The sequence below is a fragment of the Lithobates pipiens genome, unplaced genomic scaffold (assembly GCF_037356315.1).
Source record: "Lithobates pipiens isolate NorthernLeopardFrog02 unplaced genomic scaffold, aLitPip1_a1.2 Scaffold_28, whole genome shotgun sequence".
Lineage (NCBI taxonomy): Eukaryota > Metazoa > Chordata > Amphibia > Anura > Ranidae > Lithobates > Lithobates pipiens.
In genome coordinates, this window is record NW_027507789.1 from 168,738,888 (window position 1) to 168,751,810 (window position 12,923).

The following is a 12,923-nucleotide window of genomic DNA, read 5'->3' on the forward strand; positions in this document are numbered from 1 at the left end:
AAAGCTAGTGAGTCTAAGGCCACGAGGCGAGAAAAAACAAAACTGCTATGACCTGTCCTGAGCCCTAAAATTCCCCAAAACCCAGTCCAACTGGGCTTGAAGAGGGAGATGATGTAGACGAGAGAAAGATAGGAAAGAATAGGAAAGAGAGAGGGGAAAAAAGAGAGTGAGATAGGTGTACAGAGAGGGGTGCCTGGACCAAGGAGAGTCCATGGAGACCATGATACAAATTGGAACTGGGAGCTAAGCATGAACCGAGCCCTGAGTCTGGTCTTATAAAAGGATCCCAATAAAGTTGGCCCAAGGTTCCCACACCCGCTTAAATTTGTCTATTTTGTCCAAAATTGAATGAGAAGTTTTTTCGTTGAACATAATCCAAGTAATTTTTTGTTTAAGTAATGGGAAGGAGACCCTGGGGGACTTCCAAGACCTGGCTATCGTCATTTTAGCACCAATGAAGAAAAAGTGGATCAGGACTCGGCTATGTTTAGTGGTTAGGGGTATCGTTTGATTTAGGAGGGCAATTGCTGGGGATTGCGGAATAGCAAGACCAGTGACTCTACGAATAAGGCCAAAGGTCTTGTTCCAGAAGTTTCTGATCCTGGGGCACTCCCACAGGATATGGAGGAGCGACCCTAGATGGCCGCAGCCCCTAAAACATAGGGGTGAGGATTGGGGGTAAAATTTGGCAAGACGTGTCGGGACCAGGTACCAGCGAGAGAAGACTTTGACGTCTGCCTCTATCAGAGAAATGTTAAGGATCCCCCTGAAGGCACTCGAGAAACAGGAGTGCCAAGTGTCCAAATCCCACTCAATATCGAGGTCACGCTCCCAGCTCAGCATGTATTGCGCTTTTTCCTTTGGATCGGCCAAAGCAGAGTAAATCAGGGAAATGCCCCCCCTCACGTCCATGGCTGACGAGCACCAAAGTTCATACGGGGAAACAGAAAGGGGGAGGGGATGATGGGAAGTCAGAATGTGTAGGAAATGGGCAATTTGGCGGAACCTAAATCTTTCTGAGTCCGGCATCTCCAGTTTAGAGATGCAATGCCCAAGTTTGAGTGGCCCAGACGGATTGAGAAAGTGCCCTATTCTATAAAGGCCTTTATCTATCCACCACTGGAATGCCCTAATATCCATCCCAGGTGGGAATGAGGGATTATTGAAGAGATGTGTAAGAGGTCGCCACTCTGAGGTGAGAATGTTGGCCTTATAAAGCGTGTCGCATAGAGCGAAGGAATGGGAGAGGGTAGGGGCCATGATCGGGGGTCTAGATTTCGGGGGGCACCACATCAGAAAATCAATAGTGTGTTTGGGGATAGCTTGTCTTTCCATTTCCAGCCATTCAGGCTTTGGACCTCTAGAATATACGTTAGAAATCTGGCAAAGTTGTGCTGCCTGGTAGTACCACCAAAGGTTAGGCAGCCCAAGGCCGCCCTTCCGTCTAGGTCTAAATAGCGTTGTCTTAGGGAGTCTGTGGTTAGACTTGCCCCAAGTGAATCTAATGATCGCTGACTGTAGGGTTTGGATGTGGGATTTGGGGACCGGTATCGGTAGTGATCGGAAGAGATACAATAGTCTAGGGAGAAGAGTCATCTTGACAGCATTGACCCTCCCAATCCATGACAGCTTGTGGAGGGACCAGTGCTCCAGGTCCTGTTTAAGTTTCTTAAACATGGGTGGGTAGTTATGTTTATATAAGTGTTCGATGGTGGGCGTAAGCTGGACCCCTAAATAGGTAATGGACGAGGTGCTCCAGGAGAATGGGAAATGCTCCTAGAGCCTGTTTACAAGGTCTGAGGGAACAGAAACATTGAGGGCTGTCGATTTGGCCATATTAACTTGCAACCCGGATACCTCCCCAAATTTTTGGAGGAGTTGGAGAATGTTAGGAGTCGAGGTGAGGGGAGAGGTTATAAAGAGGAGGACATCGTCCGCGAACAAAGCGCATTTATGTGTTGCTTTTCCGCATTTAACTCCCTGAATGTCTGGGTGGCTCCTAATGGAAATAGCTAAGGTTTCAATGCCAATGGCGAAGAGGAGGGGGGAAAGCGGGCATCCCTGTCTAGTACCTTTCTGAATCAGAAAGGGTTCCGAAAGGTGGCCCTGGAGTCTGATCCTTGCCCTAGGTTGGGAATAAAGGGCTTCCAGGAGAAGAATGAAGTGCGGGCCAAAGCCCCATCTTTCTAGCACGCCAAATAGGTATGGCCAAGTGATAGTATCGAAAGCCTTTTGCAAATCTATAGAAAGGAGGAAGCCTTCCTGTGAGGATCCCCAGTCCCATCCTGATTTAAGTAGAGAAATAACATCAACCGCTCTTCTTATCTGGTCCGGTCCCTGCCTTCCTGGGATGAAGCCAACCTGGTCCTTATGGACATAAGCTCCAATAAAGGAACCCAAACGGTTCGAGAGAATTTTAGTCATTATTTTTAAATCGTTATTAATCAACGAGATAGGTCTGTAATTGCTGACCAGGCTCTGGTCTTTACCCGGTTTTGGGATGACTGAGATGTAAGCTAAGTTGGCTTCAGGGTCCAAGGGTGACGCTCGGTTCAGGGAATTGAAGAACCGGGCCATATAAGGGGACAGGATCTCAGAGTAGGTCTTGTAGTAAGGTGTGGAGAACCCATCTGGTCCAGGGGCGGAGCCATTCTTAAGGGTTTTAATGACTGCTTTAATTTCAGCTTCTGAGATGGGGGCTTCCATCATTGATCGGTGTGCTTCCGATATCTTGGGGAGGGGAATGTTATCCATGAAGGTGTTAGACGACTGTGTGTTGTCCGGGTCAGGGCTAGAATAGAGCTTCGAGTAGAATGCATGGAACGCATTCAGAATATGTTTTGGGTTTTGTGTGAGGGAGCCAGAAAGAGATTTGATTTTAGGGAGGGCCTGGGTTCTAAATTTAGGGGACAGCTTCGCCGCAAGGAGAGGGCCGAATTTGTCCGAATTAAGATAAAATCTGCCCTGCACCCATTGCACATGCCTTTCAGCACTAGAGGTAAGGGCAATGTTGAGGGCAATTTTGGCTGCATCCAACAGAGCCAGGGAGGAGGCCGTGGGATGTTTCTTGTGTGCTTTACTTAATGCCCGGACATTTTTCTCTAGGTTAATAATGTTAATATGTTTTTCGCGTTTAAGACGCGAGGCGAGTTGTATAAATTTGCCCCTCATTACCGCTTTATGTGCCCCCCATAACACCCCGGGGGATATGCCTTCAATATCGTTGATGTGAAAGTATTCCTTGAGGTCACTTTCAAGGGCAGTACGATGAGCTGAATTGGATAGCAATGTTTCCTTCAACCGCCATTGTGGAGTATTCGCTTGGGAGAGGCAGCCCCAGATTTTCAGGAGAACCAATGAATGGTCCGACCAAGGCACCTCGACAATAGTAGCGTGAAGCGCTTGGTGGATATCAGAGGAATGTAGGAAGATATGGTCTATACGGGCGTATGTCCTATGTGGAGCAGAATAGTGGGTGTAGTCCTGGGACGAGGGATTAAGTTCCCTCCAGGAGTCGATCATGCCCAAGGCATGAAAGAGTCTAGCAATGCTGAGACTCTGTTTGGGAGGTCTTTTCAGGAGGGCTTTATTAGGGGCAGACTTGTCTAGCACATGATCGAAGGCGACGTTAGATTCGCCACCTATGAGCACCTTACCTTCCAAATGAGGGGAAAGAAAGGTTAGCATGGAGGAAAAGAATTGAGTTTGGCCCTTGTTGGGAGCATAATAAGACACGATAGAGAAGAGAGATCCATTGACATGACCTTTGACTAAGATATATCTTCCCTCCTCATCCCTGATAACTTGGGACAGTGCGAAAGGGGTGCGTTTTGATATAAGGACTGCTACTCCCCTCTTCTTGTCATCTGCATTGGCCAGAAAAAAGGTAGGGTAGTTTCGGTGCAGGAAGGAGGGGTTAAAGCTTTTAGGAAAATGCGTCTCTTGGATGAGGACGATGTCCAGGCTCTTGGAATGGTAGCTGTGTAGGGCTTTGCGCCTTTTCATGGGGGAGTTTAGGCCCTGTGTATTATGAGATGCGATCCTAAGAGGATGTAGTTTGGGGTCGTCATCAGCCATGGGCGTGAGGGAAAAAGCGCGAGTGCATGCTGGCATTGCTTACCTGATCCAAGCGACCAATGGTCCCGACTCAGGGGATCCGATCATGACCCAGTATCCGAAGGGGTATAAACCAACTCGCTCTCCTTGGAGGCACCTGAGAGGGAAGAGATCCGTAAGTACCAGGAAGAAGGAAAGGACAGAGGAAAAGAGAGAAGAGAGAGGAAAAGAGAGAGGGAGAGCCCAGACGGAAGAGATGTCTGGATTCCCCAGGAGAGGGAGGGGGAGTGGCAGGTCCAAACCTGCTCCGATTCCCTCTGAGTTGCAGGGATCGGAAGGAGGGCAACCCACAGCTGGGTTGCGGTCCTGGTGTCACCAAGGGGGGGTTAGGCCCCAGGGTAACAGCAGGTGGAGTGGCAAGCAGGCCCGCTCCGGCCGTGCGGCACTTGCCATTAAAAAGAAAAAAAAAATGACACCTAAGGCAAAAAAAACAACGTTATAAACATTAATAACGAGAATAACATGTAGGAAGGGCAACTTTAACATACACTTAGTAACCATAGTATAGGGGAAGGCCCCTAGGGAAGAGTCACTCATGCCCTGCGGGCATATTAGAGTTCACTAACAGCGAGATTCTGTTACAAAACAGGCATTCAGGGGAATGGGGACAACCTCTGTGGAGGGGTAGGGGGGGCTAGCTGGAGGGTGGGGCGTGGGCAGGGTAGGGAAGCTGTGGCCCTTCAAGAGAAGTGAGTTGGGGGGGCCCCCAAGTTCACCTGGCCTGTAATGAAAAAAGAAAGTCAACACTAAAAAACAGGAAGGGGGGAGGGGGGGAGGGAGGTGTAACAAGTCAATCTGAGATGACTCTAAAGTCATGGATGTGAGGACATCACTTCCAAAAGATCCGGTTAGGATGTAAAGAATCAGACAGACCCTTAAGGGTCAGAAGTGGAAGATGATCATCTTGGGGGAATCGTGTCCCGCTGTCTCTTAGGTTGCTGCTTGACCCAGAGGGGGGTCAGAGGGCTCGACGGTGGAGGTCTTTTGGATGAGGTCGGGCGTGTCTCCATTTGTTCGGGTGACGAGTCCTGGGAGATGAGCCCCAAGTGGAGGAGCAAGCGTTCGCCACTCTGGAAATCCGTGAAGCTGTGCGACTTTTCCTTGTAATGAAATTGTAGGCGGAAGGGGAAGGCCCATCTGTATTTAATCATCTTCTGGGAGAGAACATCAAGTAAAGGTTTTAGAGCCCTCCTTTTTTGGATTGTATTGGGGGAAATGTCTGCAAAGATTTGGATTTGGACGCCATTGAGAAAGATATCTTCCTTGTTGCGTGACATTTTCATTATTTCCTCCTTAACCCCATAGTAGTGTGGCTTGACCACAATGTCCCGAGGGAGGCCGTCTTTACGGGGGGTTACAGGACTCTGTGTGCTCTGTCCAATTCCAGGGTGTCAGGGATAAGGTTTTTAATCAGGGCTTTAACAGTGTCATGTATATCCTCTTGCGATTCCGGGATCCCTCTGATGCGAAAGTTGTAACGCCTGCTCCTGTTCTCCAAATCGTCGATTTTCGATAGGGCAGTGTCTAATTGATCTTGGAGAGTCTGGATACAAGCAGTATTCTGATTTGTGCGGGCTGCGTTGTCATCCATTGTCTGCTCAATGACATCAATTCTGCTTCCCAAGCTCTGGATGTCAGCCTTAATAGCTGCTGTAATCTGAGCAGCATTCTGGGCCAGACCCACTGCCAGCATGTCAGAGAAACTGTTCAAGAGCTGTGACACATCAGGGGGGTAGTTGGGCTGAATGGGAGAAGCTTGTGGAGAATCAGCCAAGCAGCTGGGTGGGTTAGACAGCGGGGAGAAAGGATTCTCGGTCTGCAGCCTGCCCAGGAGAGATTCTGTGGATGCAGGAGAAGGGGAGAGATGCTGTGGGTTACTCACGGGTACAGAAGGAGTTGTCCCAGTAGTTGTCATGTGTGTGAGGATTGCGGCCTCGCCGCATGTTGTTTTAGCTGCCGCCATCTTGGGAGGCTGGGGGCCCGTCAGGCCGAAGTGTAGTTTGCGGCTTACGTCTTTCTTGGCCGTCTTCCCCGGCATTCAGAAAGTTGCCCCTAGTGTTCCGGAGCACGGGGATGGTCTCCCCGAAGGTGTCCGCTGAAGAAAGCGCTGGGAAAGTGCCGCGGAAGGCCGGAGCGGTGCGGAGCTCCCGTTCAGAACGTCTTCCCGGAAGTCCCGCGCATGCGCACTCCGAAGAGCATGCTTTAAACCTTTCTGGGATCCCTGTTGTGCGTGGATGGGGAGAGGAGAATGAAGAGGACGACATTATCCTGGATGATGAGCAGGAGCCAGGCCACCACACCGCTTCCACTTTAGTGCAAATGGGGGCCTTCATGCTCCAGTGTTTTAATAGGGACCCCCGTATAAAAAGCATAAGGGTCAAGGACCAGTACTGGGTGGCAACGTACTTAGACCCCCGGTACAAACACAAAATGGCGGAAATGTTACTGCCGTCACAGAGGGCTGCCAGAATGCAGCACTTCCAGGCCTTGCTTCGAGAAATGCTGCATTCTGCTTTTGCGTGCGTTGGCAGAGGAGCAATTCCCACTCCCAGAGAAGGAGTTGCAGGTACCAATCCAACAGCGCCTGCAAGAAGAGGCCGGTTTGAAGATGTGTTGGTGACTTCGGATATGAGGTCATTCTTTCAGCCGACCCATCGACAGGTGTCATCCGGATCCAGTATCAAGGAACGCTTAGACCGTCAGGTGTCCGACTACATTGGGTTAACGGCCGATGTGGACGCTCTGAGGATTGATGAACCCCTGGACTACTGGGTGGGCAGGCTTGACCTCTGGCCAGAGCTTGCCCAATTTGCAATCGAACTGTTGGCTTGCCCCTCATCCAGTGTCCTGTCCGAAAGGACTTTCAGCGCAGCAGGGGGATCGTGACCGATAAGCGTACTCGCCTAGCTCATGACAGTGTTAACTACCTCACATTTCTAAAAATGAATGAGGCATGGATCTCGGAGGAATTCAACACATGTGACCAGTAGACCATGTATATGTCTATAAACAATTTTTTTAATCAAGCACACAGACCTTCTTTCTTCATTTGGCTCACTTCCTTGTCCAAAAAAAGCACACCGTACTATATGCCCCTACCCTCCTCTTTGAAGAGGTTGAGCGGTGTCATATTTCTACTGGGGCTGCTTATTATGAGGGGCTCACACCATCCCTGTGCTGTGCTGATTTACTCCTGGGGCTGCTTATTATGAGGGGCTCACACCATCCCTGTGCTGTGCTGACTTACTCCTGGGGCTGCTTATTATGAGGGGCTCACACCATCCCTGTGCTATGCTCATTATGAGGGGCTCCCACCATCCCTGTGCTGTGCTGACTTACTCCCGGGGCTGCTTATTATGAGGGGCTCACACCATCCCTGTGCTATGCTCATTATGAGGGGCTCCCACCATCCCTGTGCTATGCTGACTTCCTCCTGGGGCTGCTTACGGTGCAGGTGTCAGTGCTGTATATCACGGTGCTGATGTCAGTGCTCTCTGTCACGGTGCTGCTGTCAGTGCTGTATATCACGGTTCTGGTGTGAGTGCTTTATGTCACGCTGCTGATGTCAGTGCTCTCTATCACGGTGCTGTTGTCAGATGACTCTATAACGGTGCAGGTGTCATTGCTGTATGTCACGCTGCTGATGTCAGTGCTCTGTATCACGGTGCTGCTGTCAGATGACTCTATCACGGTGCAGGTGTCATTGCTGTATGTCACGCTGCTGGTGATCATCTCCTGCACCCTCTTCTTTGCCTACCCTGGTCCCTGACCTTCCGTCTCCTCCATTGTCTTCATGCGCTCCACAGTCCTGAATTGTCACAACAATTTCCCATATAAAAAAAGAATGCTTGTAGTTGTCGATCCCAGATTCACCTCATACATGTGTTATGTCATTGGCCATGTGGTGGGACTATGTTTGCACAGCTAATAATTATTTTGTGGCTGCAAATTTGACCTATAGGTTTGCGAAGTTCGCCTCCCATTGAAGTCAATGGGGCCCGCTGCGAACGTTCCGGTTCGCGAACTATCGGCCGCGTTCGCGGTCCGCGTTCGCGAAACGTCCCGTCGGAAGTTCGTCCATCACTACTCCTTGGGGTGAGAGGTGATATTACCATTAAAATCCCAGAGTTTATATGTGTGTGTGGGTTGAATGGATTACTTTAACTTTCTCGCAAACATAGCCGAAGCCGAGTTGCTAAGCAAAAGGAAGCAAGAATTGGACCACTGGAGGGATTTTTCCATCTGCTCTGAGAGTAGGGTATCAAGAGCACTTCTCTTTTGGTTGATTTGACTCAGCAACTCCTTAAGTAGGGGTTCCGCCGTGCTGGTGATAAAGTCTGTCAAGGTCTGTCGTAAGGCAATGAATGTCTCTAAGTTTCTGGCATTTCTGAGCGGAAGCCAGCTTCATGAGCTGTCCCCTGAGTACCGCGTTATGAGCCTCCCTCAAGGATGCAGGGGAAATCTCACCCACATGATTATGAGTTGACTAGTCTGTAATGCAATCTGATGTTTGGGTAAGAACCATCACGTCCGTGACAGGGAGTCGTTAAGGCGCAAAGCTCCCATAGTTTGGGAAAGGCCAATATGAGAGAAATTGCAGGACACTCTGATGATCCAACCAAGGACAGGCATGAATCTTGACTAAGGTAGAGTTAGCGACTAAAACAGGGGTGCAGTAAATGTAGTCTAGCCAGGAGTAGCTGTCGTGGGGGTGGGAGTAAAAAGTGTACTCACAGGCCCCATGTTGTGAGCTCCCCAAGTATCCAACTCTGTACAGTTAGTTCCACCCTCTGTGTGTCTTTAGTTTGGAACATATGTACAGTGGGTATAGAAAAGAATACACCGCCTTAATCATATGTTGTTGTTTTGCAGCATGAAATGAAGACAGGCACCGTTTTTGTTTTATTCAGCTGTATTTACTAGTACAACTTATCACATCCAAATGAGAGATATAACACCAACATTTCAGAAAAAAAAGCAAGTGAGACTGGAAAGTGTTCCAGTTCCTGCTGCAGGGAAACACCCCCATAACAGGATATTACCACCTTCACACTTTACTGTAGCTTTATTGGATTACCGCCAGACACATCATTTAGTGTTGAGGCCAAATGATTCCATTTTAGTCTCATCTGACCAGAACACCTTTTTTCCATGCAGCCTCAGAATCTTCAAGGTTCATTTAAGGTGGTCAGATTAGACTAAAATTGAAATATTCAGTCTCAACACCAAACAATATGTCTGGTGGAAATCCAATACAGCTCACCATCCAAAAAAATACCATTACTACAGTAAAGCATGGAGGTGGTAATAACCTGTCATGGGGGTGTTTCTCTGCAGCAGGGACTGCAGGAAATTTTCAATGGGAAGAAGGTTTTCCTTCCAACATGACAATGACCCAAAGCACACAGCAAAAATGACCACATAGTGGTTAAAGTAGAAAAAGGTGAATGTTCTTGCATGGCCTATTTGGAGCCCAGACTTAAACCCCATTGAAAATCTGTGGAATGACTTGAAGATTGCAGTCCACAAATGGTCACCATAAAATTTAATTGAACTTGAGCATGTCAGCAAAGTTAGTAGAGATATATATTCCAACAGACTAAAGGCTGTAATTAAAGCAAAATGTGGTCCAACAAAATACTGACATAAGGTAGGTCATCCTTTTTCCAACTCGGCGACTGTTTTTGAATTTTTAAAATGTTTTATGACATGTTGGTGTTATACCTTTCACTTGGATGTTATAAGCTGCACTGAGTAAATACAGCTGGGCAAAGCAAAAACGGTGTCTGTCTTCATTTCAGACTGCAAAGCAACGAAATGGGATTATTTTAGGGCGGGGGGGGGGAGGCTTGATTATTTTCTATACCTTTTAGATCTTCACAGGTTTTCAATTAAAGCTTTCAACAATTTACAAGATGTAATTTGGATCAAATCTGTTTGCCCTTCGCTGCTGAGATTGTAAGTTACAGCTATCTCACCTCAACTGGATCAGTTACAGAGATATAGAGAACACACTGCCAAATACTTAGATTGGGGAAGCAGAACATACTTATACTTATACTTACTATGAGTGAGTAAGTATCCTTTTTGCATTCTAAAATGTATGTGTTTAGTGAAGATAGTCTCCCACCCAACAAATAGACAAATGACAGCCTAGTGGGAGCACTCGTGTGCACCCTAGGGGCCACACTGAAGCACGATCTGTCACCCGCTGTGTCCACCGAACACAGTGGATGACAAATTATTGTACCGGGCCAGCCCCGGTACCATGTGATCGCTGAGATCACATGACAGTTGTATACAATGAATAGCTTTCATTCATAGCCATTCCTTGAGTACTATTGTGCTATTGTAGCAGAATACATTTTGGCCTACATTTATAAAGAGAGATTATTTATTTTCAAAATTGTATAACTGAAACAAATAAAAATGTGTTTTTTTTTGTTTGTTTTTTTAAGTTTGTGGTATTTTTTCATTTATATACCAAAAAAATGAAAAACCTAGTGGTGATTAAAAACCACCAAAGGAAATCTCTGTCTGTCTACAAAAAAAAGGATAAAAAAAAATGAGTTGAGTACAGTGTTGCATGACTGAGAAATTGCCATTCAAATGTGACAAAGCTGAAAGCTGAAAATTGGCCTGGGCAGGAAGGGTGGTAAAAGTGTCCGGTATTGAAGTGGTTAAGAAAAGATATTTTTGGAGAGTCTGTACCGGGAAAAGAACATCTACTATAATAATTATTTGTTGTTCAGCTGTGTCTATGAGATATCTAAAAGCAACTATATCCCTAGGATGTAAGGCATTTTGGCAGTTCCTGTGTTCATAATGTATGGAGGTGTAGCCGCAGTACGTAAATTGGCACAAATCCATTTAGCAGATGCATTACTGAGGGAAAGAGAGATTTACAATTTAGAGCTGAAATGACTGACGTGCCCTGAGGTGCCTGATCCTATGGGTGGGAACTGGTAAAATTAAATTGTTAAACTTTTAATTGAATGTGAACGATTGAGTGATGAGTGTTTCTATTTATTGATGTGGTTAATAAACTGGTTTATAAAGTTCCTTTAAGGCAATTCTGAATTTCATGTTAATTTATGGCTTTATTTTGTCATTAAATTGAAACTGTATTTTTTTAAATAAAGTTATAGTGTATGTTAAAAACTCATTTTTTTAGTTTTTTATTATTTTTTTTTTTTTTTAATTTACAAATAAACATTTAAAGCCCAATTCCAGTTTGAGTAATTTAATGGTAATTTTTTGTTAAAAATTGCTCTCCCGGTTGCTTGTTTTTTTTTTATATAAAAAAGCCCTTTCGGCTGCTATCGTCTTCAACACTATCACCTACAGACATACATATCAGGCCATACATGGATTGAAATTTGGCTGGGTCAGCAGGGGCTGGACAAATTTTGATTCATGTATGGGTAGTCTGGTTGTACACAAGTCGATCAATAAACAACCAGCCTGTTGGAAATTTTTATGTCAATCAGCTACGCTGACTATATCTGATGGTGCTAATCAGTGTATTCTGATGGTGGGGAAGTCTCCCTGCTGTCATAATACAAAAGCACAGCTGGAGGGATTCCCCATCCACACACTTTATCAAGTTATTTTATTTCTTTCAACCGACCGGTTAACTGAAAAAAAAATGACTTATGTATGGCCAGCCTTTTGCACCCACTGATCCAGTGCTGCTTGTCTACAGGGTTAAAGGACATCCAGTATAATTTAACTCCCTTCCTGTGAGCCCAGGGCATGAACACTCTGCCCTCCACCCTTGCCTTGCAGAAGTATGCTGCAGAGAGTGACAGCATGCCTTCTTTAAACAGAGTACATGAAAAAAGTGTAGCGCTACCCTTGCAGGAGCCGCTGATGTTTTTGCTCAGGTCTTCCCACTTTTTAATCCACAAGCCAGTCCCAATATTTCCCACACAGCCAGAAGCACACAATCTTCCGCTCGTTGTCTTCAATGACCAGTCTAGGGGATTGGTTTTTTTGTTTTATATTTGGAGAACTTGGATAGGGAAGGGATCTAAGTAGGAAGTAGGATACTTCAAATTAAACTATTCACATGTGCAGACAGCTTTCTTGGTTGAACTGTGTAGCAAACTGTACAGAATAGAGCAAGGTCCCTTTTTAGTAGAAGAAATCTAGTGGACCTTGCTTCTTCCAGATACCAGCCGGTGTCCCCTTTAACCTACATCCAGCAGCTGCCTTCTAGCACCCAGAGGGGGATTTAACAGCACCAGTCTCTAGGATCTCTTTGCAAGGTCTTTGCTCACAAGGTCCTGGTTGCAGGTCACCATCTTTCATGATACCAGAAATGATCCATGGTCATCCTCCCTCAGTCAGCTCACCCACCTGAGGCCACATGGCAGCCAACCCCATTGGACCTCTCCTCTCCATACAGGCACCCAACATGCCTAGGGGCACCTTCCCTTGTAATTGGTTAGGGCTGTATGAATATTCATGCTCCCATCTGCATTGTTTCTGTCTACTGTCCAGCACTTGCCATAATTGCTAGGACATAGGGAAACTTCAAGGCAGCGTGAGCAGCACACGAGCACACAGCAGACTACACTAGCCGATCCCAGACAGCACATACATTTACCCAACTGTCTCTCTGTTAAGCACATACATTTACCTAACTGTCTCTCTGTTAAGCAGAGAAACCAAAATGTCAGGTCACCTTGAGACCAGGTGACAGATGCACCCCGTAGGGATTAGGAGTGCACCGCAAGGTTGTGGACCCTACGGCTGACTGCTGCGGACGGGGGTCAAGGTGATAGGAAGGCAGGGCCGCCAGA